At 33.1% G+C, this 26,162-nt stretch overlaps 1 protein-coding gene and 1 long non-coding RNA gene across 5 annotated transcripts in view; one reads left to right on the top strand and one right to left on the bottom strand.

The window, feature by feature from the left end:
* The window catches only part of LOC126850882 (uncharacterized), a 180,671-nt gene extending 173,623 nt beyond the window's left edge, over positions 1-7,048 (bottom strand). Inside the window, exons 1-2 of one of the 2 annotated variants that reach the window (XR_007687608.1) lie at positions 6,291-7,048; positions 6,096-6,198 (exon numbers count right to left, since the gene is read on the bottom strand). This is a non-coding gene — a long non-coding RNA (uncharacterized LOC126850882). The remainder of the gene's footprint in view (positions 1-6,095; positions 6,199-6,290) is intronic. The other variant, XR_007687609.1, reaches the window with a different exon arrangement.
* LOC126848404 (latrophilin Cirl-like) overlaps positions 1-26,162 on the top strand; it is a 398,190-nt gene that overhangs the window by 90,302 nt on the left and 281,726 nt on the right. For 2 of the 3 annotated variants that reach the window (XM_050589423.1, XM_050589511.1), the window contains exon 1: positions 7,207-7,831. The exons of the other annotated variant lie outside the window; for it this stretch is intronic. The gene's annotated coding sequence lies outside the window, so the exon portion shown is untranslated. Of the gene's footprint in view, positions 1-7,206; positions 7,832-26,162 lie in introns of those variants that run through there. 3 annotated transcript variants of the gene reach the window in all.

The following is a 26,162-nucleotide window of genomic DNA, read 5'->3' as shown; positions in this document are numbered from 1 at the left end:
TGCTAATTAGCCGATAACTGATAGCGGAAATAGCGGATTAACATTACTCGCGTTTGTATTATAGATCTAGTGTTATCTCCCTCTCTCATCTCTTTGACGGAGAAACACAACAATGCACCTATGTGTTGCACATGTACAATATCCTCGAACAAAGAAAAAAAAATTCTTCCCACGCCTGTATCACGCAAAATCGTATTCTGACGCAAATCTGCGAGTGCGCTGAGAAATAGAGTCACTCATTCGAACAACATATAAAACGTTTGCAGAAACATTTATTCTTTTCTTTAATGAGTTAGTGATAAAATATTATTATTAGTATTATTTAACATTGTTAACATTTTATCAACTTTAAAATACCGTATATAAAATAAAGATTTAGGTACAAAGATTTGAATTCTATTATATTTTAAAATATAAAAAAATATAATTTCATAATAATTTAAAACGTTTTTATTTTATAGTAAAAATAAATGATCTATATCTTATGATAATCTTCTTAAAAAGCATTTGAAACATCGCTATATGTTTCAACATAATAAAATTAAATATTAGAAAAAATATTCTACAACTTAATTAAAACTACAAGTCTTGTCTATATATTTTGTTCAAGTTATTTGTTTATAACCAAGCAGCATCATAAATATCATACTCCATAATATTCTGAATCTTGAGAACCGCAAATATCACTCCATATAAAGAATTATAGAAAATTGGTTCAATAAATTTAATCTCTCTAATCACACATATACACACGACGAAACTGATAAACACGACTTATCGAGTGCACACTGAATGATTCCATCCAGCACTCTTCTTCTTTCAGAGACAAATTCACATCAAATAAAATTTCAGTTTCAAGCTCACGATCAAGAAACCTCACAAAATAATTTTGTTCAGAAATATTTACTTGGAAAGCTATCTTGTGTGATTAGCTCTTTCTCTATCTCTCTTTTCGTTGTATTTTTCATTGAATAAATGAATTATTTATTGTTACACGTAATTTCATACTATTTAAATTTTTATAATTTAAAAAATATGCTAATTTGATAAAACTGTAATTTCGATTTCAATTTAAACGACGCCATTAATATACTAAAATTTTGCATTAGTGAAATATCTTATCGACAAAAATTTTCCACATCGCATTCCCATTTTGATTCTTCCTTTTCTTGTCTGCGCGCACAAAATTAGTCCCGTTCTCGAAGAAACGTGCACTAGCATTTAAGCGTCTTCGTTATATCGGCATATTTTATGATGTTGTTCGTGTAACTGCCGTGTTTACGATTTTATTGAACCTGCTCATGCTAATATTGCCTGGTACGAGAAACGTATCTAGTATTCTCGCATGAAAAGAAAAACTTTATTGGCGCAATGGATTCTTGCACTTTTAATAATAGTTCTAAGCGCGCATGAATCTGAATATCTAATTGAATAAGATCCAACCAGATTTGAGAATAAATATGTTATTAATCATTCAAAAATTCTAAATAATTTATATAAATGATTCATTATTATATATAAATTAGACATAATTAGATACATCAATTCTACAATCTTTAGAAAAGAGATAACAAATTTAAATAAAGAATTTTATATTTTGGTCGAATTTACTCGAAATGTATAATTTAAAAATTAAGCTAAATTTAAATAATTAATAATTCTGATTGATAAATAAAGAAAAAATTCATTGTTGAAATTACCTATTATTATCTATATGAATATTAAAGAGCAAAATTAACGTTATACTGCACTCACTTTTACGTATGCTTTATACTTAAACTTTGTGCAAGTGCATTATTTTATAATTTTATGCCTTCTTGATTTTTCTGACCATTTATTAAAAGCATGGCTAAAGTTTCGATTACGTAAATGTTTGAACTTTTATACCATTCATTCGAATATTATGCTAAAGTTTTCAGACTATACCAACTCCAAGTATATCCAAAATTGATGTTGACAGCTTAAGAAATATCGTTTATCATAAAAGAGTTTTAACCTTTTGCTTTCAAAATATTTTTATCGTGACATTAAAAGTTATTACATTATTTTACATCGGAAGTTCACACTTCCGAGTTTAATGTTTTCAAATAAAATTAAGAAGCGTAATAATAAGGAACAAATCGTTTTAGCTCTTTGAGTCCGATTAACTTTGTCTTTGAAGGTAAACCGCCTGACATATCGGTTGATATTCTTATCGTTAGTTATTTAGGGAATATAAGCTGGGAGATAATAAAGTGTATAAGAAATTAATGCTCGTGATATATAAAAGCCATGTAACGTAAATATCTCGTTCCCTGCGAAGTTATGTATATTATGCTTGGCTATGATTAATCTTGTATTATATATCATTAGGATTTTTTATTGTCAAATGCAATATATAATATGTCGAGTATTTGTAAGAAAATTATAAATATTATTTATAAGCCAAATTTCATATATTAGAAATAATGTTATAAATGATACATCATTTATATAATTTTTTATAAAATTATTTCTAATACATAAAATATTCAATATTTAATTTTTTTTTATAAACACTCAACATTGCGTTCAATAAAGAATCCAAATGACGTGTAATGCAAGATTAATACATATAAAAATTGAGAAAAAATTGCAAATATAAATACAATTATGTTATACTTTTTGAGAATTAAGAAGAAAATTAGCAGTTTAACGTGAAAAAATAAAATCGTATAAGACAAGATTCGAATGATGAGTTAATAAATGCGATCGGATTGGAACACGATTCAACACAATTTCGCAGAAAATATCCTCAATCATTCCATTATTTGTTGGATGCGTGAAATTCTGCTCGTTTTCTCGTCGTCGGCATGAACCGTGAGATAGTCAATGGCGGCACGGAAGGTTAAAGGAAAATGCAGACCTTGGTTCGACAATAGGCCACCTACGGTTCCTTACGCCCCCGCTCGCTTCTTCTCTCCCTCTTTTTCTGTCGTCCCTTTTCGAGTATACTCCGGAATCTCGACCGGACCAGCTGCCCTAATGCTGCGGAACTGACTGTAACACGCTGGCAATTGTCATGGTCTCGTGAACTGTAAAGCGCGCTAGGGAACACGCCAAGCGATTCTGTCCAGGTTTATGTTGCATCCTCAACTGTTGACATTTGCCACTGGGCCCGGTGTTGTCCGGAATCGCCGGCACGAATCGTTTACATCGAGATAAAAACGGGATAAGATGGGCATATATATATAGATATACAGAGGGAAGGACCGTGACAAGGATTTGGCTTATTCGGTTAATTAGGCAACAATAGAGGTAGATCATAAGAGACACACGCCGAGGATTTATATTCGAGGTATCTTAGTGCAGATTTAATCTAATCTAAAATTATTAATAATTAAAATTATTTCTGAAGATAATAAGGCAAATTATAAAGACATATTTTAAATTGTCTCTTATCAAGTTTTATTTCTTCTATAAATTATTAAATTATATTTATCTTTTATATTTTATATTAAATATATGATTGTATTACTTTTATCTTTCATATTTCATATTTTATGTGTATTTTAACCTTTCTTTTCCTTAACAATAATTGTTCTTCTATCCTTATTATAACTCTCATCCTCCATTGAATTATCTTCCAAAGTAATGGCGTTTATTCGATTTTCAATTAAAATTAACTAGAATATATAATTTAAATTCCTAGAGGACTCGAATTTTCCTTGATTCATCGCGTGAGATCTGATGGCCGTAGTTACCGGAGGCGTTATCAACTGTGCGAAACGGCGTCACAAATTCTGCACGATGTTTCGAGGCGTGTTTTCGGACCGCCGCTGGATTAAAGCGTCATCGCGGTATCGTGTCACAGAACACAACTGCGATCCTGCGAACGACCCTTCGGAGAATAAACTCCCTTCCAGTATTTATGGACTTTTGGGATTAGCGGGGGCGAGGGAGCAAAGTAACCTTCCCGCACGAGAGCATCTCTTTTGTAAACTCGGTTACGAAACACCTCGGCGACGAAAACGAGAAGCGACCCTCTCCCTTTTCGCGATGTAGATCGCGATCTACCTTGTTTATGCGATAGTCTCGCATAAGGGGTGCTCTTTTGTCCGCGGTTGATTCTCGCCGGGAGATATCGAATGAATTTCGGGGATGGCGGCGATATATTTTGCACCAGGCTGCGGTTTTGCATGAACTTTACAAGCTCTTCCTGTCAAATGCAATATGTGTCGCGCAATTTCAAAGACTTTGAATGCAAATCGCTTTTCATGTATTCATGGATGCGATTTAACTTTGTTCGATTTAATGTGTACAAATCTAAAAATTATACTCAAAATTACGCAATATTTCTATAATGTATTTATGTCAGTTCTTTTTTAATTATGTACTCCACAAAAAGTATAAAAAAATAATTGTTTTTAATATGCAAATAAAACTGTTTGTTACACAATTTAAACCGTCATACATGTATATTTTGTCTATTTTATTTTATTCTTACATTTAATTATGTGTGCGCTTCGATTCTCTTTAATTTCGTTCATTATATTTCGATTGTTTAATTATCGCTTTCTCTATTTTGTTAAAATAACAAAGATAACTTTCGTCAGTTCATTCAAAAGATTAGATAAGTAAAGATGAGAAAAGTGAAGCATAGTACACGTCAACAAACTTCCCGATGTTTTCCGCAGTTTTCGAGACAGCCGTGCGTTTAAATGCGAGAGTTTGCGACCTCTCCCTTGGATTGTTTTCCTTCGTCGTGGATAATTTCCCGTCTGCCACTTGCACCTCGCGCGGTAATTTATTGTAAACGCGAAGGCGGACGCGCCGGTTTAAATGATTTTCCTGATACGGCAGCGAACGGACAGACGAACAGACACGGAAACATGTTCCCTCGCGGCGTTAACGATTCATTACGAAAGTGTAAATTAGCGAAAATCGTATCTCGCCCGCGTATTGCTTATCACCGGAAAGATCATCGTTAAGGAAACATTATTTTTTTAATATTGATAACTAAAATGATTCATCTAAAACTGTTTGCATAATTTAAGTATATTTTTTGAGCCAGCATTTTCTGAAGAAAAGGTTTATCTTCAGGAACGAATTTCGGATTTTTTCACATTTCAATAGAATTCAAATCTAAGACTGACGGAGAAAATATTGATAAAACGTTAGAAAATTAATATAAGAATGCTATCTATAATTAAATTTTCGACAAGGAAAAATTTCAACTTAATCGTAGTTTATCATATATTTTATCATATAATTGACAAGCGTTAATTTTGTGTCATGATATAATTATATTAGTTATTAGATAGTATCTATTTACAGTTAGCAAAACGAGGATAAATTTATGCATCATAAATAAGTTGTCTTTTTAATCTGCTTATTGAAGACAATTTCGATATTTCAAAAGCGTTTGAATTAATAACTTGAATATGAAGTAAGATTGCAGAACAATACAAACTTGTAAATGTATAATTGTCATTTTGTTAAAAGCAAAATGTATATAAGAGGCAAATATTTTTAATGGAAACAATATACTTCATTTCGTATGATCGATGAAATAGTATACAGTTATGTTGTTTTGATTTTAAACACGATAATTAAAAAAATATATTTATAATAGCTTGATAAAAAAAAAGTTTGCATTTATTATTTTATGAAAAAACATTTTATGTGTGCCGTAAATTGATTTATCATAATTTTGTACCGTTATTATAAGAAGCATTCGTTTTTCGTATATTTCTTTATAAAGTTTCGTATAGATATTGTTAAATTCATTATGTTAACCAATCAATTTTATCTTTTCAAATATTTTTTATAGATAATAAATATTATATATGATACAAAAAAAAAGAATATTTAAGAAGCAAAAATATTCTGGATATAATAATAAAAAAGCATCATAGGAGAGATATTTTAAAAATTCAAAATAATAAACATTATTTCATAACATTTATACATATACACAATTTTATATATATATATATATATATATATATATATATATATATATATTTTGTTTGCGTTATTTTTATTATAAATTATTAATTAAATATATTATATATAATCTTTATTATTTATCGTACTATTTTTCCCTTTAATTTCTAATTAATAATGGTACTTACTTGGTTACGCAGTCCTGAAGGAATGAAGAACGGAGCACAAGTGATGTTTACAGGTTACGAGCATATATGTTGCCCTTGTAACAGCGTGACCTAGTAATCGCTGCTAAACAGAAAATAAATATAAAGAGTAATATTTATTTCCTTATACATAGCAGTATCCAGTATCAATGATTAAATAATTAAGAATATACTTACAGCATCTCAAGATTAAGTCGAAGAAGATAAATTCACTGAGTAAAAGCGTCCGTTTGACACGAATTGAATGCGAAGTCACGATTCCGCGTTATAAATCGCGCACGTGATATCGGAATATCTCGAACGCGAACCGCAACTAATACTCTCCTCGAAGCGATAACTACGAATTCGCCGAAAACTTTGCGGCATTGGGCAATTTCGAACTTTATCGCGACTTCCAAATAGCTATTTTATAAGTTTCAATAACCGTTAAAGCGCCGAGCGACGCCATCTTAGACTGTGTTATAGTTAGAGTTTTTGATGTTCGCAAATGATATCTCATCTTTAATAGAAAGACAGATCTTTTTCGATGAAGATCTGTTCTCGAATAGATTCGAAGAAAGAGAAAGAAGAGAAAATGCATTAGAAGATCTCACAATATCGCGCGATGTGTGCTATATTCGTGTTCCGAGAATCTGTCTTTCGTTCGCACGCTAGTGTGTGAATATAACCGATAAATTTTCCGCCTCGCTAGACTATCGATGCGACTCGGATTGTTAGATAATCAATCATATAACGCGTATCGTTGCGAAGACTCTCTACGAGAGCTTGGTCGCGCAGAAATAACACGATCGGTGAAACTGACTTTCAAGTTGGCCGCAACAAAAATTCCACGAAACGCGTTTATACGAACCGTGTAGTTAGAAAGAGACGAGCGCGCTGCACCGCGAGGAGAGAGTATCTTCAGCAACTTGAAGATAGGCACGAACGAGAGGGGAAGGGACTTTCGGCGCGACTGGTAGGATACGCAGGACGAGGTGAGCCGAGAACGACCGATCGCATGGTAGTGGGGGAAGCCGCCGCCGTCGCCGTTGCTCGGCAAGTGTGGTGGGGAGACGCTCACTCGTTCCCTGCGCTCACTCAGTTCCTCCGTCGCTGTTGTAGGGAGTGCGTCGCCGTTTCATAGGGAACGTATCGTCGCGCGTTGCCGTTCCCTTCATACTCGCGGCGCGACGGGTGTTACGCTCGCGCTTCTAAGACGCTTGATTACGCTCTTGCATCCATGCTATCGTCGCCGTTCATTTCGCCGCGATATTCCGCTATGGAGACTCGCAACTTTTGTGCGATACGGTGAAGCGCTATCGCGCGATCAACTCAAGTGTGTACGAATACGCAGTGAAACGAGCGTCTTTCCGGCGCGTCGCGAAGTTCTCAATTGCACGACATTGCAAAGTGGTGCGTAACTTGATCGTTCGGAATCTGTTTCGTTCCTGGAATCCGTTGAAGGAAATACTTCGAGACGAAGGACCGATAGAGGAGAACTTAACTAACGGAATACGCAGCCGTCGGCAGGTCGTGCTTCGGCTAAGATCGCTCAACCAATATCTGTGTCAGCATTGCTCGGCGAGTTTCCGACTTCCTGGAAATCCCGACGGGATATAACGAGGCCCGCGCGGACCTCGACAGTGTGTTTCGTGTGACAGTGACAGTTTGGTTTTGTTTCGATTTCTGATTTTTGTGCGATGTGCTACCGTCCCACCGTTCTCCGTATCTTCTATCTCGTAAGTACCACAAATCAACGGTTTTCGATTTTCGATCGGCTGTACTTCCGCGATCGCTTCTCCCATTTTTGTTCGGAAACAACGGTTACGGTTCGATTTCGGAGATGCGCGGATGTGTATCAAAGCAACCACCGCATCGACCGATAGTGATCGAAATTGAAACGAGTTTTCAATTTGGAGCGACGGTACGGAATGCGGCGGTTTCAAGTATCGAGCGCACGAAATTTTTGTATTCTGTGAATCTGCGACGAAAGTGAAAAATGCGAAAGCGCTGTTCGAAGTCGGGGAGTACGTTGATTGGAAATTAATTTATTAACGTGAATTCTCCGGTGCGTTCGTTTTGGAAAAACGATACCAATCTTGGACGTCGCTTGATCGCCGAAGTACAACCGTCGATTTTTCGTGTTTTAAAAAATTAAAGTGAGAAATCTTTTGCCGATGTTATTTCGCAGTGATGCGGATTGTGATTTTTGGGAAAAGATACATCGGCAAGAGACACTCATTGGTGGAAAATCGAGGAATTGTCTCTTTATTACAACAGTTTGTGCAAATTATTACTCCGGCTTTTGCGACTTTTTTCGTTGACGAAATCTTGTATTATAAGTGAAACGCACACGAACATAAAAATTATTGTTATCTACAAGCATTTGTGATTTTATACTCCGAAAATTGTTGCATAACAATCGTGTGTGAGAAGTGGGTTGGTGAAAATTCGCAATAACATTCGTGTGTGTTCAATTTAATTCCGTAATCACCAATGAAAATAAATACGGAGAATTATAAACAAATTTCATGCAGGCTCAACCAGTTTCAATCGCAGATGTGTGTTTGTAATGTTTTTACCTCGCTTTTTTGCGCGGCAATAGTATTTCCACCTGTATTCATAATTAACAAAAGTTATATTTTTGTTTCGAGAAAAATTTATAAGTGAGCACTGAAATAATAAGAAACTGTGAAAACGTTAGCAAACCTATTTTTAAAGTTTTAAGTTTCAGTTTATTTTTAAATATATGATATGTTTAATTGTCGGTATGTGCGTGAAAGATTAAATATGGATACATTTATAATATCCGAAAGATGTCAAAAATGGACTTTTAACGCTATAAAAATACAATTTGCATAAATACGTATAGTTTAAAGGTGTAACAAATGTAAAACACATAAATTTTACAATATCAACTTAACTTATAAACTTGGATATGCTGCAACAAACAATGGAAATCAAATCTGGAAAATGCTAATTACGTAAATTTAATTTCGTTTGATTTAAAAATGTGATTGTTGGCTGTTTGCTTTTGTGCTGCATAAGCAAAATTTACGCGAGTGATAAGCGTTAATGCATATGAATTATTATGATATTAAAAGTATAATACAAGAGTATTCGACACATATATTTTTCCGATATTAATCTGATATGTTTGTGTCCTCTTTATTTAGTAGAACAGGAGAAAAATATGTAAGAAAGAAGAAAGGAGCTCGAAACGTAATAATGCAATCCTCGATTTTCCATTAATGATTTTTAAACAAATTTGCAATGCAAAATCGAAATCAATTCTAATTTGAGTGCGCTACTATGAGTTGCTAGATTTACTTTTCACGCGTGAATAAATCCGTACTTCGTTTTCGCAACTTTTGCGACAGAAGGAAATCTCGGTAGCGGCGCGAAAATGCGCCCTTTGATTTTCAATCAGCAACTTCTCGCATTGAAATTTGATTTATTACCAATGAAAATAGAAGGAAAATGTCAATTCGAGGAAAACGATGTAGTCTCGCGCACGCTCGATTCTCAATAATTGATTTTATCCATTCGGATCTCGTTTTATAATATCGTGATTTATTGGAACATTGTTTTGATGACAGTTTTCAATTAGAAACTCGTGTCATTAATTATAATGTGTAATTAGGAAAAAAGTGCACATCATTTGTTGCGAGATACATAATTAACAACAAAGTACATGTCACTGCGGTTTTTTAATAATAGACTGCATCGTTAAAAATAAAGTATCATATCATTGTTTTCGAAATTTACTAACGTACATTCCCAAAGCTTAAATGCAATTATTACCAAAACATGATTACAATCATTGCTTTCTTCACGTTTATGCCTCAAATACGTGCTTTAACGCACATTTAATATTTTGCATATCAAGATATAATTCCTGTGGAAACGTAATTTGATTTTGGAATATATCTAAACATACTTTTTATCTCAGCAAGGTGCTAGAATAGACGTATGAGCTTCTCATATCGGAAAATTTTTATTTAAGTTTTCAAAGATTTAGATTGCGCACAGCAAATGAAACTTGCGCATTTGGAGATTTAAATTTGTGTTGCCGAGCTGCTTTGAATTTCTAAGGATAATTCGTGAGACGATGCAAGCGACGCGATGTCGTGTCATTAAGCCAAAGATTACCGGGAGCGACGGAAGGCTCGCTTTGACGTGTCCCGCGGGAAGACCTCCTGTTTGGTCTCGTTTTACAAGTCAATGCTCAAAGCGCGCGTGCACGTTGCCCCGAGAATACAAACTAGTCTGTTTACACGAAAGTCCGCGGCTATCAGCTAGCCCGCTCGTAAATAATTTTCGTTTATATCTTGCCGTTTTGATAATACGATGTCGAAAAAAGCATTGATTGCGAAAAGATGGCAGTTAAATAATTGAAAAAAATTTCAAATTAAATACACTTTAATGTAGAAATAACAAAAAATCTTTAATAAAATACCAGCATAAATAATACAATATCTTAATAACTTTTTTCCATTTTTGGGGGTATTTATTTTGTATCCCTAATACTTTTTTTTAATAATACATAGTGATACTATGTTAATTTTGTCGTTTATGTAAAAATCTTTACAAAATGAGATTCTTCTTTAATAACAAGATTTCTATAGCACATGAGGCATACACATGTTAATTAAAAAAAATGTACATTGAAGACAAGAAGTACATTCTAGCATTATCTTATTTTACTGAAACTGTGTTGTTTTCTTTTCTTGAAATATAATATCTTTTGCTTGAAAATAAAAATGAAAGAAAAAACCGAAGATAACTTGTCATCGCGAAGTTTACGTGACTCTAATGTAGCTGTTCTATGATCTTATCAGAAAAAAAATCTATTTTTTCTCGTCTACATTTAAAAAAATCCAGCTCTTTACACCGAACATAGATCCAATCATTTTTAAATATAAAAAGGGAATGGTAAATACCTGCACAAATTTAGAACTGATTAAAATTATAAATATAGACTCACTTAATTCTGTAATGATAAAGAAGAAATGAAATCTAATATTGCGGAAATCTATGTTTGATGTAATATAATTGGGTCGTGTATATATGCGAGATAGATCAACGTTAAACTTGGGCGAAACTTAAAGGAACATCGCGGCATCGCGCGGAATAAGTTACCGCCGCCACGTAGCGGAACTTTAGAACGAAGTTCTTTGAAATTTAAGTGCCGCTCGCGTGATCGAGAAGCCGGTTCGAGGGGAGCGCGCCTGATGATTCATTTATATCAATATTGGGTGGGCGCGGAGCGATTAGAGCTCGTCCCGTTGCGTTGTCATCCGTCGGACACGCAATACACGCACCCATCACTTGCGTAATACTTTGCGGCTTGTCGACGTCATTCTGACGCCCGTCGTCTTGTAATCCTCAGCTAATTGTTGAAGACAATGCAACAGATGAGTAGACATTTATTTTGTCGTATCATGATTGCATCTTTTGGTAATATTCGTATCTCATTTAATGAGATGTACTTTTATATGCTGAAAATAATATAAAGTTAAAATGGAGAAAGAAAATTTTTCAAAAAAATGCAGAAGGGAAGAAAAGATTTTAGCAGTGTTTTATAATTTATGTTGATAAAAACGTATAACAAAAAAATAATTATATACGTAGTATTTATATAAAAATAATGTTATACATATATGTATATATATCTTAATCATTCATAATGTATATAAATATAATTTTTTTCTATTTCTTTGTTTATTAAAAAATTTACTATTAATATAGTTTATTTTATTATTTTTTTATTTTTTTATTTATACGTTGTATCTGGTCAATTTATAATTGTTGCAACGGTATAATTAAGAATTAAAGTAGATGGGATAGGTTTGATATCAATAAGATCTGTGCTTCGCACAGAGTTTTTATAGATTAAAACATGCATTGTATGATTTTTAAATAAATCTCTTGGAATTGTTTTTATTAAAAATGTAGGAAATATTTGATGTAGTAAATTTTCAAAATACTGTTTTAATTAAACGAGTATTAAGTCAGTTCAATTATTTTTTGGAATTGTATCATGTATTTTCTAGAGTAAAAAGTTTACACTTTAAGTCATCATAGTCATTTATCTTCTCAATTGAATTTTACTTGAATATTTTCGGAACGATTTGTGATAATTGACAAAAGAAATACGAAAATGTCCCTCGTTTTCTCACCATCCCCCAAATAGTAGCCCTTTCCCGATATCATTAATTCCTAGAAAAGAGAGGGTAGAGAAAAGAATATATGTGCCATATGGCATACGTTTATATGATGTGTTGGAAAAAATGCAAAATCATTCTCGCGAGCTTTGTCACTGATGATTGACCGAAGGTAGGGTGAGCAACGAGTATACTTTGAAATATGCAATTAATTGATATATAATAATAATAAAATACAATATCATATACGAAGTTTATTAGGATAGATTCGCAAATTTTATAAATTAAAAAAATTTTGTTGCTATTGTGTTGAGAAAGTATAAAATTTATTAAAAAAGGGAATGTGGATTGAAAATTATATATTTTTAATAATAGATTATCTTTTTGCAATTTATTGCAATTGCGAATTTGTAATCACTTTTTTCGGATTCTTGCAAACGCTTTGATTTTTATATTGCTTCACGAGAATATTAATGTATTAAGAATTCTCGAAGAACTTTTAATCTTTTTTTTTTTTTTATAACCTCTAGTTTCTGGAAAGGAATATTTCGGCTTTCGAAAACTCAATACGTACAAAAGTTAAACCAAGAGTATTAACCATGTATCTATAATATACGGATAAAAATTAAACTACTATATGTGTAAAAATATACTTACAATATTTTAAATACTATTGAAATAATGTTTCATGAAAATTTATCATTAAAGGATTTTTAAAGCCGATTATTTAGAAACGTTATTAATGCGATATATTGATAAACGTTTTTTATCCACATCCGTTTTTAATTAAAAAACAGAATGTCTTTCCGCGGATAATGATTTTCAAGATCAAAATTTATTATATCAAATTTTTTTATTTATATATATTTTAGCAATTTATTTTACTAATCGATAACACACTCGCACACACAGTTGTTTACAAAAACACGAATTAACTATTTAGTTAATAATTTAAAAATTGATAGTTTCGATAAATACATATTTTTTTCAAGAAAGTGAATTTTATAATGGTAAATTTTTTTTATTCTTTTATATGGGAAAAGACCATAATAACTTTTGTTATTTTGAAGAGCAAAAAATCGCATAAACAAAGCTGCGACGCATCGGAGCCCAAGTTTTTGATAGAGTTTTTAAATATTTTACAAAAATTTTTCTGACGAAACGCACTATAACGCACTTTCTTTCGAACGTTAGTACAGCTTTCGTTAATTAATGTCAGTCGACGAGATACGCATGATAAATAATATGCCGGCGAAATACGGGACGTCGCTAATGAATCATAATGAATATTTTCGTATAAAGGAAAGAATAGTTTGGCATACAATGTAGCGACTTCTAATTAATATTTCATTCGAAACAATACATCATCCCTGAGTCTCTGAGTGTTGAAAAAAAGAAAGAAACGTGAAAACATCTCAACAGTTTTAATTGAAACATCACAAAGGCACGAGTAATATATTTAAAAGAACAAAATGTAAAAAAAACACACATACACACACACACACACACACATGTATATATATATATATATATATATATATATATATATATATATATATATATAAGTTTAAACAAAAATGCTTTACACAATATTAATTTATTCATTGTAATTCTGTAGCTTATACATAGTAATGTACACATTATGTGTTTCATTTTATGTTTTCCATTCGAATTGTGTCGATTTTTCCAAGATTTTTGTTGGTAGTCTTATTGAAGATGTCAAGTTGCGAATTTTACTTTATTTCTTCATTTATCCGTGGATCCATTGCAAACTCCGGTTTTTGCACTTTTGCACGGAATCCTTATGAAACATGCAAAGGACATCCCGATGAAAAAGTTGAGAAACGGGTGCAGGTGGCGAAGATATACGGGGAGACGGGAAATACTAGGACGTAGGTTCAGCTGATCGTATTTCTACATCGTCTTCGACATATTTACTTCATTGCCCGAGAAATGGATAGCGTTTTAATATCGTCCTGACACACGAGAATCCTTCGATCGATAAATCGACGATAGAAAGAAATGGGAAAAATATAGAAATATAGAGATATAGAGATGTGTGAAGGACTAATTGAAAAAAATAAGATGTTATCCGTTTTTATTATTAAAGAAATTTATAAAGATTATATATAATTTAGATAACCAGAAAAAATATATTTTTTATCGTTATATATTTTATTTATATATTTATATTATAGAGTTTATAAATCAAAGAACGAGATTAACACAAACTAAAAAAATTTTTAATGTTTTTTTTTGTAGTATTTATCTATAATTGTGAAAATCAACATCACACAATAGAAACCATTAATATGATTTAAAATTACAACTGTTTAAATATTTTTTTATTATATTTAAAGCATATATAAAATTTATATATATATATACATGTATATGTATAATTTTGAGATTTATTTATCTCGGTTTACATTTTATGTTCTTTATTTTTGTTCTTTATTGTCACATATATATGATATCATATATAAATAGCCCGTATTTTGCACGGCGGGAAACACATTTTTTTTTTTTAATATTTCGAGTTTCACACACGTTAAATGGGATTCGTGAATCTTTTTGTTGTTTGCGATAATAATATAGAAATAAAAAGTTTATGTTGTAGATACAGATATCGTAAACGAATAAATAAATAGATAAGAAATTTATTACTAATACAACTGCGATATTATCACCTCTCTAATTAGATTATCGCGAATTTCGTCATTCTCGGTAATGAACGGGCTTACTATGCAACATTTCTTTTCTTGCTCTTGAGATTAATGAGTGCAACGACGCCGCAACGGCTGTTTCTTGCGCGTCTTTTCTATTCTTCCGCAGATCAGGCAAGATCGAGAGAGATCGTATTAAAAAGAGAAAAAAAGATCGCGCGCTGACCGCCGATCGTGTCGGACAAGCGAGAGTCATGCCGATAAACTTAGTAATGGCAGAAAAATTACCACGATTAAGGACGAAAACACATCCAGCGACCGCCATTTTCTCACAACACCTGCAAATTACGCGTAATTGCTCCCTCCTCTCTTCTTTTTCTTTCCTACATTTCATATCTATCCGTTCATGAGAACATTGAAGCAGTTTATTGTCTAAGACTGGATAAGGAGCGAAGTTAATGTTGACATAGTTATTGACATTTTAGCTGATATAAACCAGTTTTTGAATTTTTTATAGAGTCCACATAATGAGCGAAAATTTATTATAACAAATAATTTATTTCTTGCAAAAATTCGGCAAATTTACTTCATTTATTTTGTCATATTTATTAATTAGCTATTAAAATTGATAGCATTCTTATTTATTACGGAACAAACAAATATATATATATATATATATATATCAATAAATCAATATTTTGAAATATAATTACGCAATAATTCTAATGCCATATTAAATCTTAAAATATAATATATTCATAGAGTTATATAGTACAAAATTGGAACAATAGTAGAAAAGAAAATGTTTAAACGTGTTAAAGTGATGATATGCTTTATCTTATATTTGCCTCTCGCGGGAACATTGTCGTCACGTCGAATCGGAAATAAAAGCATGCGTGCAGGAGAAACCACGTATCGAATCGCGGAAATTTCCACAAAATTATAGGTTTGGCAATAAAATCTCTCTGCTTTGCGAATTAATTCCCATGATCACAACGAATCGAGGAATACTTTTCGCGCGCGATACGTCGTTCCGCATTCGTATTATCATAGTCAATATCGACTTTCTCCCGTTGCGGGTCGTGTAATTTGCAGCTTGGCGTTATGAGATGATGGCTGGATGATTTATGATGTTTTAGAAAAATATATTCGCCTTGCGAGGAAACGTTGCGAACACATAATATACGTTGCGATAATAATGAAGAAAGAGAAAGATATGAAAAGAGCTTTTTGACGGAGAAAAGTATTTATTTTCTTATCTTTCAATTCTATTAGATAGAGTATTAAGATCACAAAATATCACTCTTCAAAATCTGACTTGAAAAAAGTATGAAATTTATGAAATAATTACAATATAAATATTCTCTGTGTAATAATCCAGATTAAATAATTATAACGTAATGAATTATGTATAATTCTATTTAGATGCCGAAATTATACAATTAGCATGAAATAGGGCAGGTTATATCGAGAAATTGATTCGCACTTGCAAAATATATATATATATCTCGCATTATAAAATAATTATCTCATCGGAGTTCCAATAATAAATGATCGTTCTAATGCGTGTTTATTTTTGCGCAGTAGCATGAATTACAGCGAGAAAATCTAAAGAAACTACCGCATTGAATTATATATGTTGTTTAACAGAGCTTTAGTGTATTAATTTTATCTGATGTTGCTTATTGCCAAGATAGCTTATCTCATCAGAAAGTTTTTCACACTATTTGCTATCAAAGTGCTTTGAATGGTCAATACTTATATAATCAATGCGTCAAAGGGTTGGTAATCTGTGATATATATTTTGTTTTAAAAATTGATAATGTAAAATATTAATATCTTTCATTGCTTTTAAATGCCCATCAAGATTTTTTAATCATACAGACGGATTCTTTAATAATTAGATATAAGTAGCTTTATAGAGATTGTTGCATGTTGTGCTTGAAATAACTTTAGGAATATTTGTATGTCCTTGACCGATGTTAGAAAACTTACATTTGGTATATATGATAAAAATTCAACTGCGTGGCATGCAACTTGCGCAACGCGCTGAAGGGTATACAAGATATGTCGTGCGATAGATCAATCTTAAATTGTAGCATATTTTTACATTTAACGCATTTACATTTTTAACGTACACGCTATTTTTATGTTTGCTTGATATTTCTTGCATTTGCAAGATTTTATAGTTTTTCTGGGAGAATGTAAGCTTAAGTTACGAGAATAGATTTGTGTTATAGATAATATTAACTCTTCTTTCATTTTTTAAGACTTTTTATAGAATTAATTTTATACATAAGGAATATCGCATGCTTATATAAATAATACTAAGAAATAAAGTAGCTTAGAAAAAACAATAATATAAATAAAAGTGAACTTTATCTTGAAAATTTTTTTGCGATAGCTATATCAAATTAAATTTTCTTTGCCTGCTTCATTTAAATTACTTGTTCCTCTACTATAGATCAGCACTTTCGAAGCAAACGGCTTAATTAATTAGCTTTCTTATGTGGAGGTCGCGACGGAATGATCGTAGGCAAATCGCCCGGTAAACCGCGGTAAAGCGACGGTGTACGCGTTTCTGCATATCTAATACAAAACCTTTCGCTACGACTTTGAGGGGTTAGCTACGGTCGATTACGATATGCATGCGTATGTGTACGCCGGCGCTCGTACCGTACACAGCGCGTACGCGCGCGTGCATCATCCCTTTCCTCTCTCTTTCCTTCTCTTTCTCTTTTATCGGCGTAAGCGCGTACGTGGGTGGCGTGTTCGCCAAGTTATGGTGTTCGCGCGCCTTTATGGAGCGCCTATAGGCGCGTGTAGAAGACCGCGCAATCGCTTCGCGACGTCTGCTGTAACTTGCGTGCGTGTACGTGTACACTTTGTAGCGGCTGCACGTACGCCCAGCGTTCGTCGAGCAAATAACTACACGTGTCCAATTAGAAGCACGAAACTATTCGCGATAGTGCCCCGCGTGACGTGTAATTAACTCGGCGTTGGATGTGCCCGCAAGATTTCGTGAAGCCCGCGATTCTCCGCGAATAGCTTGTCGCGATCTGTCCGCCGTGATATGTTGGTGTCATTTGTGTGTGGGAGGGAGGCGGGGCGGGGCGGGGCGGGAGAGAACACACGTCCGAAAGTTTCAAATCAAAAAATTTTTTGAATTTTACGTTATATACTATATAAGATATTTGTGAAATATTGTATAATTATATCCTTACGTATAATAAAAGTTATCATAATATCATAATAAATAAGTATCATAATAAAGTTTGTTGTCAACGAATAAATATATGCGGAAAAAGAGAAATTACATATACGTATAATATATTAGAGCATAGTGAAAGAGTTATTAAATTATATGTGAAATTAAATATATAATATTGAAGAATTATAAAGCACATCGGGGCGAATAATGATAATTGTCTCTTATATTTCATCAATTTTATTTTATAGAACGAGTATAATATGAGTTATATGTAACTTATTTATAACTACGCCGTGCAAAGTTAAAAATGATGTACTATTAAAGAAATGAGTATTTGCAAACGCGTGCAATGAAATAATTCTTTGCATAGAAATCGTATAGAAATTGAAATGAGACATAATAAGCAGCGATAAATATCTTACTACTACATGAATTTCTTTCCGTTAAACGATCGTCGCGATTACTTTTTCTCTTGATCCCCCTCACGATTACATTTATCTAGAGTTGTTGTACACAAAATCGCGCATGTCTCCCTAATCTATTCATTTGTGCTTATCGGTTAAGGGAGGGGTGACACAATAAAATGTTCGCCCATCCTACTTTTGTCTTGAAAAAAATAGCATATTCGTGTGAAAGCGTGTATATCTTCGTCATTCTCGCGGGGGTGCGACGATCACGTATTGCGCGTTTTTTCGTAAGCATAATTTGCGCGTAATTATCGCGGCCAGTAATATTCCTACCCGCGATAAACCGTTTACATGATTAATAGAGGCCGGTATTTCGCGAGCCTACGGCGCTCTTCTCTTCTCCGAACATCTCGCTGCTCATGTATACTGAGTGGTCTGCAAAAACCGCTCTTTCTACTTTTTAACTTTTATATTATAGTGTTTTTATTCAATTTTTATCTTATTAGTAAAATATATTTCATACAATTTGGAATTATTGCTACATTTTTATGTGTTGTTTTTGCAGAGTAAAGTAATAGGAAAAATTTAATAAATATGAAACAGAATATAATTAAAAGTAATATTTTTAAAGTTGTCTCTCTGTGATAAGAAAATCATATCAAATATAGGCAGTCATTTAAAATGAATTTGAGTATTAAATTTTAATTGCATAATTTATATAATAGACATTTTTCATTAGTTTTTATGTCTCGGTATTGAAATAATCTATTTAAAAAAAAAAAAAATAAATAACAAAAATGAAACAAATATTACCAAACATATTTATTTATATTTTTGAAGCCGAGTTTGTGTAAAAAAAAATACTATTTCTAATTTAAATATCATTTTATAAAATTAAATCTTTCAACTTCCCTTTTATTAAAGTAAAATTTGATTCGTTTAGCAAGCTATTGATAAAAAATAGTAGTAGACAATTGTTGGACATCCTGTATATACGCATGTGTACGCGATACGCTGCGCTCACACACGTGTGCTGGAGTACACGCGCACGACCGCTCTCGCTCGAGGTATGCTATTATCATAATTGCCGCCAATAACGGCTCCGTGATTGGCGCACTTCACGCTTTCCTAGTGCTTCTTTTCGGAAGTTTTGCATCCTTTGGCCAGGTTACCCCGTTCACTTTGGCTTTTTCTCTATCTTTTTTTCTCTTTTCTCTTTGCCTCCTCATTTTCTCTTTCTGTCTCTCTCTCTCTCTCTCTCTCTTGCTCCCTTTCTCGCACCAGCAATTCTTCTCGCGCGCGTTTGCACGCGTTTCCATAGTAATCTGCGATTTCGAATTCCTGAATGATACAGGAAAAAGGGGATAAGACGGAGAGAAAGTAAAAAGTTGCAAAAATGAATAGTAAGCAATTCAGGAGGACGACGAGGTTGGGCGATGTTTTTCGGTCTTTGTTGTTACTTGCCATCTTTCTATCTTTTCAACGTTCCTATCTGATTGACTGTTGAAAAATGTTACTTTGGAAGTATTTAGGAGTGAAAAGTCTTGAAAAGTTCCGCGGATGCATCGTTGTGCGTTGAATGAGATCTTACTAACGTTGTATCGCACTACTTTTAAAGCGATATTTTTTTATCCTAAGTAAGAATTTTTTGATGAAAATTTTTGTAGGATCAACGAAAAATAGATTGCGACTATTGATAGATATTGCAACATATTGATAACGAAGTATATTTGCAATACTCTATTTGCTAGATTTTATCAGGTTCAGGCGCGATAAGCTATGTGCTAATCACGGCAATATGTCATCGAAACGTGCGTGAAAAGTTTTAATCCTGGAGTATTGGATAGACAGATCTGTTGCGCCTGCCGCAATACGAGTAATGTCTAGCAAAGTCAGGATTCTCCGACATACAGTAGTGCATCTGCGCGTGATGAATCCTATCAAAAGCGAGCTATATCGCGCGATAGATCCTGCTGAAATTAAATACAGTAAAAAAATCTAGTTTTTGCTAGGCGATACGAACGTAATTAAAAGCGCGCGTCAAAAAATCTGGTTGAGAGGCTTTTGTGGTTCCCTCTATATAGTTAGTCTTTGAAATTGCTCGCCGAGGTGTATGAAATATTTTACACGTTATTAATAAAGTTTTTATTTAAAACTTAATTTAGTGTATCTTTTGTATACACTATTATTTAAAAAAAAATATATATATATATATAATTCGCAATAAAAAATAAATTTTATAAATTTTAATTATGTTAATTAAAATAATAGTTTATGAAAAATATTATACCGCGTTTTATATGTAAATAATATTTTTATTTCCAAAATTTCGAACTTACAATATTAAGTAGCATAAAATTTTATCTCTTACAAGTTCAATTTTGCATAATGTCATCATAATTTGCACTTGCAATCGTACGTTTCATTAAGCAGCGAAAAGATTGATTTTATTCTAGTTTGAGAGAAATTGTGCGATATTGCGTACCGCGCGATAACACATCTAGCACCACACTTTACGTCGCAAACGCCCACCGCGCCCTATGGCAAAGTGGCTTTCGACGTGAATTCAGCTGCACCAAGCGAGCGACACACAACCTTCGGCGTTTTCCGCGTGCACCGCGACACGCTCTTTCACGACGCCGAAAGGCAATATCGACTGGCGAGATACGTCCACAGCAGACGTCGTCGCCGTTGAATCTTGCGCCAAACTCGCTAGTTCCATTACTAAACTGTCAACGCGCGCTTGATAGTTGTTAAGCGCGGACCGCGCGAATTTCACCACACAAATCTCTCCCCGATTCGTAGATCGCTAATTCGCACGAACTGAAACGTAGACGTCTATTATGTACGTGTATACTAGACCACTAGTATTCCTTGTTTAGTGTAGCTGAAGTCAGCATATAAATATCTTTCGAGGAAATCGATCTAATTCTAAAAATTGCGCAAAGTATGATATTATATTCTCTATTGTTCACAAAATCGCATTTTGATTAATTTCTATGTAATAGTAATAGTAAGTGCATAGTGGTCTCATGATACGTACGTTAAAATAGAATATGAATGAAAAAGCATAGAGAAATAAATCGTGACACTTATTTGACGTTTTATTTTTCCAATTTAATTTTTTTCTCATGGTCGATTAATTTGATGTACATTTACAAAAATGCAACTAAAAATATGACAAATGTCAATGGAGTTATATTTTCATAATGTGAGTCATAAAAATGTAAAGAAGTAATAAAAGGGTCGTATGTATCCACGCGAGTGTATAGTTGGGGTGATTGCAGGCCGTAGGTTAAGTCCGAGCTAGAAAAAAGCGGACATTTCAACGGATTCCGCGAAGGGAAAGAAAGCGTGTACGCGTGCTGCGTGATTACGTACAGTTACAAGTCCCTTAAATCGCGTAAAAGATAAGACCGGCTTTACATTAAACGTCCGATCTGAAGTGCGCGCAACCCCTATAAATAACGGGAGAAACGCCCTTTGTCCTTTCTTTACTTCTTTTACCCGTCGCGCTCAACGTGAAAGTCATCAGAGGATTGCTGATTCAATGTAGTCGCGTAGATTTAGGTGTACTTTCGAAATATCGATAATTTGTACCACTCTCATAAATAAAAAAAGAATGAATGTCTAGTGAGAGGTGAGAGATGCCCGTTAACTCTAGAAATACATAATCACATAATTAAAAAAAAATTTGCCATACTTAGAAATTCAATACCTAGAATCACGATATTTGTTATTAACGTTCTTTTCATTCGATTAATGCAATCACTTTCTAAAATAAAAACATATTATTTTGATTAATTTTTATTATTAATTACAAGCACATGAAGCATGCTTTTCATTAATATTATTGTAATGCTTAAATGACGAGATCATTAACGGAAATACTCGAGAAGAGTTTTTTTAATTCAAGGACGACTAGAGTGTTTTTCTTAACAAGATCCTGCAATAATGATGACGCAAATAAAGAAATTTATATCGCCGACATACATTTATGCTGATGAGATAATCGCACGACGATGAAATAAAATTTATTTCCATTTTAAATGGATCACGCGGATATACTTAATGAGAGAAGAAATAGCCGCGGTGCATTTGTTTACGATAAATTCTTTTTTATTATAGTCTATCGGTTGTATAGATATAATAAATTCGATGCATCTGTTATATAGAATGATATAGAAAAAGGTGCTAAAAAGAGAGAGATACATATGTAGGATGTCTTTTCTGTTATGTTAATAGATTTCCAATAATAGACACTTGGACAGATTATGCTTTACCTAATCAAGCAAAAATTGACTTTCGAATCTTTAGATAAATGAAACTGTCTATATTAATTTACCTTGTTGGCGCTTTCTAAATTAAAAGAATATATTGTATTTATTTGATTGAAAATTTTAAATTTGTTTATGAGAAAATTGACTTCAAATTTATCGCTAAAAAATAATGATATTTCTTGGAAAAGGAACGATTGCAAAAATGTTCAATGTGTATATATATATTATATTGAAAAGGTGATTATATTACTATTCTGCAGATCGATGGCATTCGATTGCGGAATATACGATAATAAATATTTCTATATTGCTAAACGGGTTTATTTGCTGCACGACGAAAATGTAATAATCTATAACAAATTAATTATATTCTTAAACAAAAGCGACCGGATATTATTACCACTGCTGTTTATTGTTGTTTGTATCATTAAAACAGCTATGTATATGCACAGCGGTCACAATGAAACCTTCAATTTAACGAATCACTAATAAATTCGCGTAATTGTGTTGCGAACACGGTCAGCAATTACGATATAATTGTTATTTCATTCCCGCGGACGAATAAACTAATGAAAGATTCAATGCCGGACGCACCACACAGCGCACAGAACGGACGGCCTCGCTCGATATCCAGTTAATATAAATTTGAATCTTTTTTTCACTAAATCTCATAATTTTCAAATTTTATTTTAGTAAAACGTTGAAAATTAGAGCTTATTGTCAATGTTAAACTGTAAAAATATTTTCTTCAAATTTTTTTCTTTTATCCATCTATGTAATTTAACACTTTTTAAAGATTACAATAAAAATTTTGTTTTATCACGTAGGGAAATGATAAAATTAAATATTTTGTATTCTCGGAAATTCTTTGAAAAATGTAAATGATATTTACACAAAAATATATAAATTCATGTTGAATAGATGCAACTTATGAATTAACAAAAAAATCTTAATTAAAGTACTAATAATCTTAATAATATCGAGAATCGCGTGTAACGTTAACTGAATGTAAAAAAGAGAATTTAAGAAACATGTCGTGAACGTAATAAGTACTCAAATTTGCTAGCGAAAAGACTCGACGATATTAAAATTGTACGTGTAGCAATTCCTGATGCTAACAATGATAATTAGTCGAAAACACAATATAGATTGTATGCCTACAAGCTCCAACGAGTCTCGTTTTATTGCTTAGTGTAACGAGCATGGTAACGCACGGTCGTTTCTAAATAAAATTAGCGTTCACTACTAAGCGCGCTCCCTCCGTTTGCGCTGCGTCACGTAAACTCCAACGGGTTACGCAAAGCGTGTCTAGGGGGTGCAACCCCTTAAGGATCGCGCGTGTCGTGAATTCGCTACAACTCACTGATACTCTTCTCTATAGGATCGTATTCCTAAAAGTAAAGATGCAACTAATAGATATTCATTTAATGTATATGTGTTAATAACAAGAGAAAGAGAAAAAAGAATATTTTAATAATTAATATATTAACTCAAATATACTTATTGTTTTAAATATATATTAAATAAATATATAGAATATTGAACTTGGCGCGTATTTATTATATGTGTAGCGCCGCGATTTTGAGCATGACGAGAGCGAGGCCCAGCGATGGGTCGATGAGAGAATCGCGAGTTAGAAACGAGAGCGTGCCATCAGAGTATCTCTTTGAATCCGTCGTATTTTTGTATTAATCACTGTATCAGATATTTAACATTAAACGAGATTACCTGCCCGGCCATCGTTCTTTTATAACATCTTTATTAAATATTAAAATACTACAAATTCATGTCTTGGATATTTTATATTACGATAAATATTTTTTGTCATGTACACATTATTACCAACAGAATATATATTATACTATATATGAGTATTACATTGCGTTGCAATGTAAGCTTGCCATAATTTTTGTATCGCGGTTTTCCGAAGAACAGGATCAGTCAGGAGAAGGGTCCGACGATTTTCCCGATCAACAAACGTGTTTACACGCCTAACGATCGTATCTCGCGGAGTGGAAAGGGGACAGCGGGATGGGGCTGCCGCCGCCGGGAACTTTGTTCGCTCCTGTCCTGGGAAATATCGCGGAAGGAACATCTGTGCGCTCGTTTCTTTACCTCCCCGAGGATCCTCCGGCGCGTAGACGGGCAATAAACCATAAGTCGGTGACGGCTCGAAGAAAACTCCTCGAGAGCTTGTTTCCTGCATTCTCTCTGTTCGGCCGAGAGGCGTCCCTCTTAGTAAGAGACATCCCCTCTTTCCCGTTGCTTCTTCCCACTCCGCTTTTTCACCATCTGCGCGAAAGCATCGTGCCCACACCCCCGCTTTTAATCGTTATTGTCGCGTAATGTTACTGTTACGACGCACTGCGGCATGCAGTGGTGCTACTTCTTCGGGGTTCGCCCCTGTCGTCCCACGGATAATCCTGAATTTCGTATTATAGCCGCAATTCGCACGATTCGCCACGTTTCGCGTTCGGTGACCCTTGATGTCCCCTTTCCTACCCCTTCTGTATCCTGTATACTTCTATATCCCCCACGAGTCTGCTTTTTCATCCCGTGATGATTTCACGCCGTTATGTTTGCTCGATGTATCTTTTAATTCTTATTTTGACGGTTTATGAGATTTTATAATTATTTGAAAGTGGAATATATTATTATGGGAAATATAGATATTAATAACTTGATTGACACGATAGTCAGTCCGAGCAATTTTTAAATAAAGATTTTGTAGACTTTTTCATAGACTATATACAGAATACTGTATATATTTTAATGTTTTAATATAAAAAGGAAGTAACATATTAAATTTTTTTTATAAATAAAACGAAGTCTGCACAAATTTTTTTTTTTTATACAATTGTTCCTTTTTTTATAAAAACAGTAGTTAATTGCGCATTTTAATTTGTATTTTTTTAGTTTACGTCATTAAAATTCAAATGTTTAATTTAATTATCAAGGAATTAAATTATCAAACATTTATTCAAAAACATGTATATATGTATATAGATTCAATGACTAATTTAAACTTAAAGTTGTGTTCAACATAAAATAATACTGAAAAAAAAAAAAAAACAAAACAGTGAACAATAGAGAGACTTAAAAGAGAGAGAATTCGATTTATATAAAAAATTGAGGAGACGTGTTAAAAATCATACAAACGGTCAAAGGTATCAGATATCACATATTTCGATTAACACAGTGCTATACATATCCTACACACATTTATGCAGAGACGCATGTCCCAACGCGCGACTGCAAGCGCGATCGGAGATAACGATCCTGAAACGCAAGAGGGTCCTTTGAGAATCATATGACATCTGCCGAGGGTGTGGTATGGAG

Source organism: Cataglyphis hispanica, chromosome 1, assembly GCF_021464435.1.
Source record: "Cataglyphis hispanica isolate Lineage 1 chromosome 1, ULB_Chis1_1.0, whole genome shotgun sequence".
Classification (NCBI taxonomy): Eukaryota; Metazoa; Arthropoda; class Insecta; order Hymenoptera; family Formicidae; genus Cataglyphis; species Cataglyphis hispanica.
Note: the sequence above shows the minus strand (reverse complement) of the source record. Positions and strands in the feature narration are given on the sequence as shown.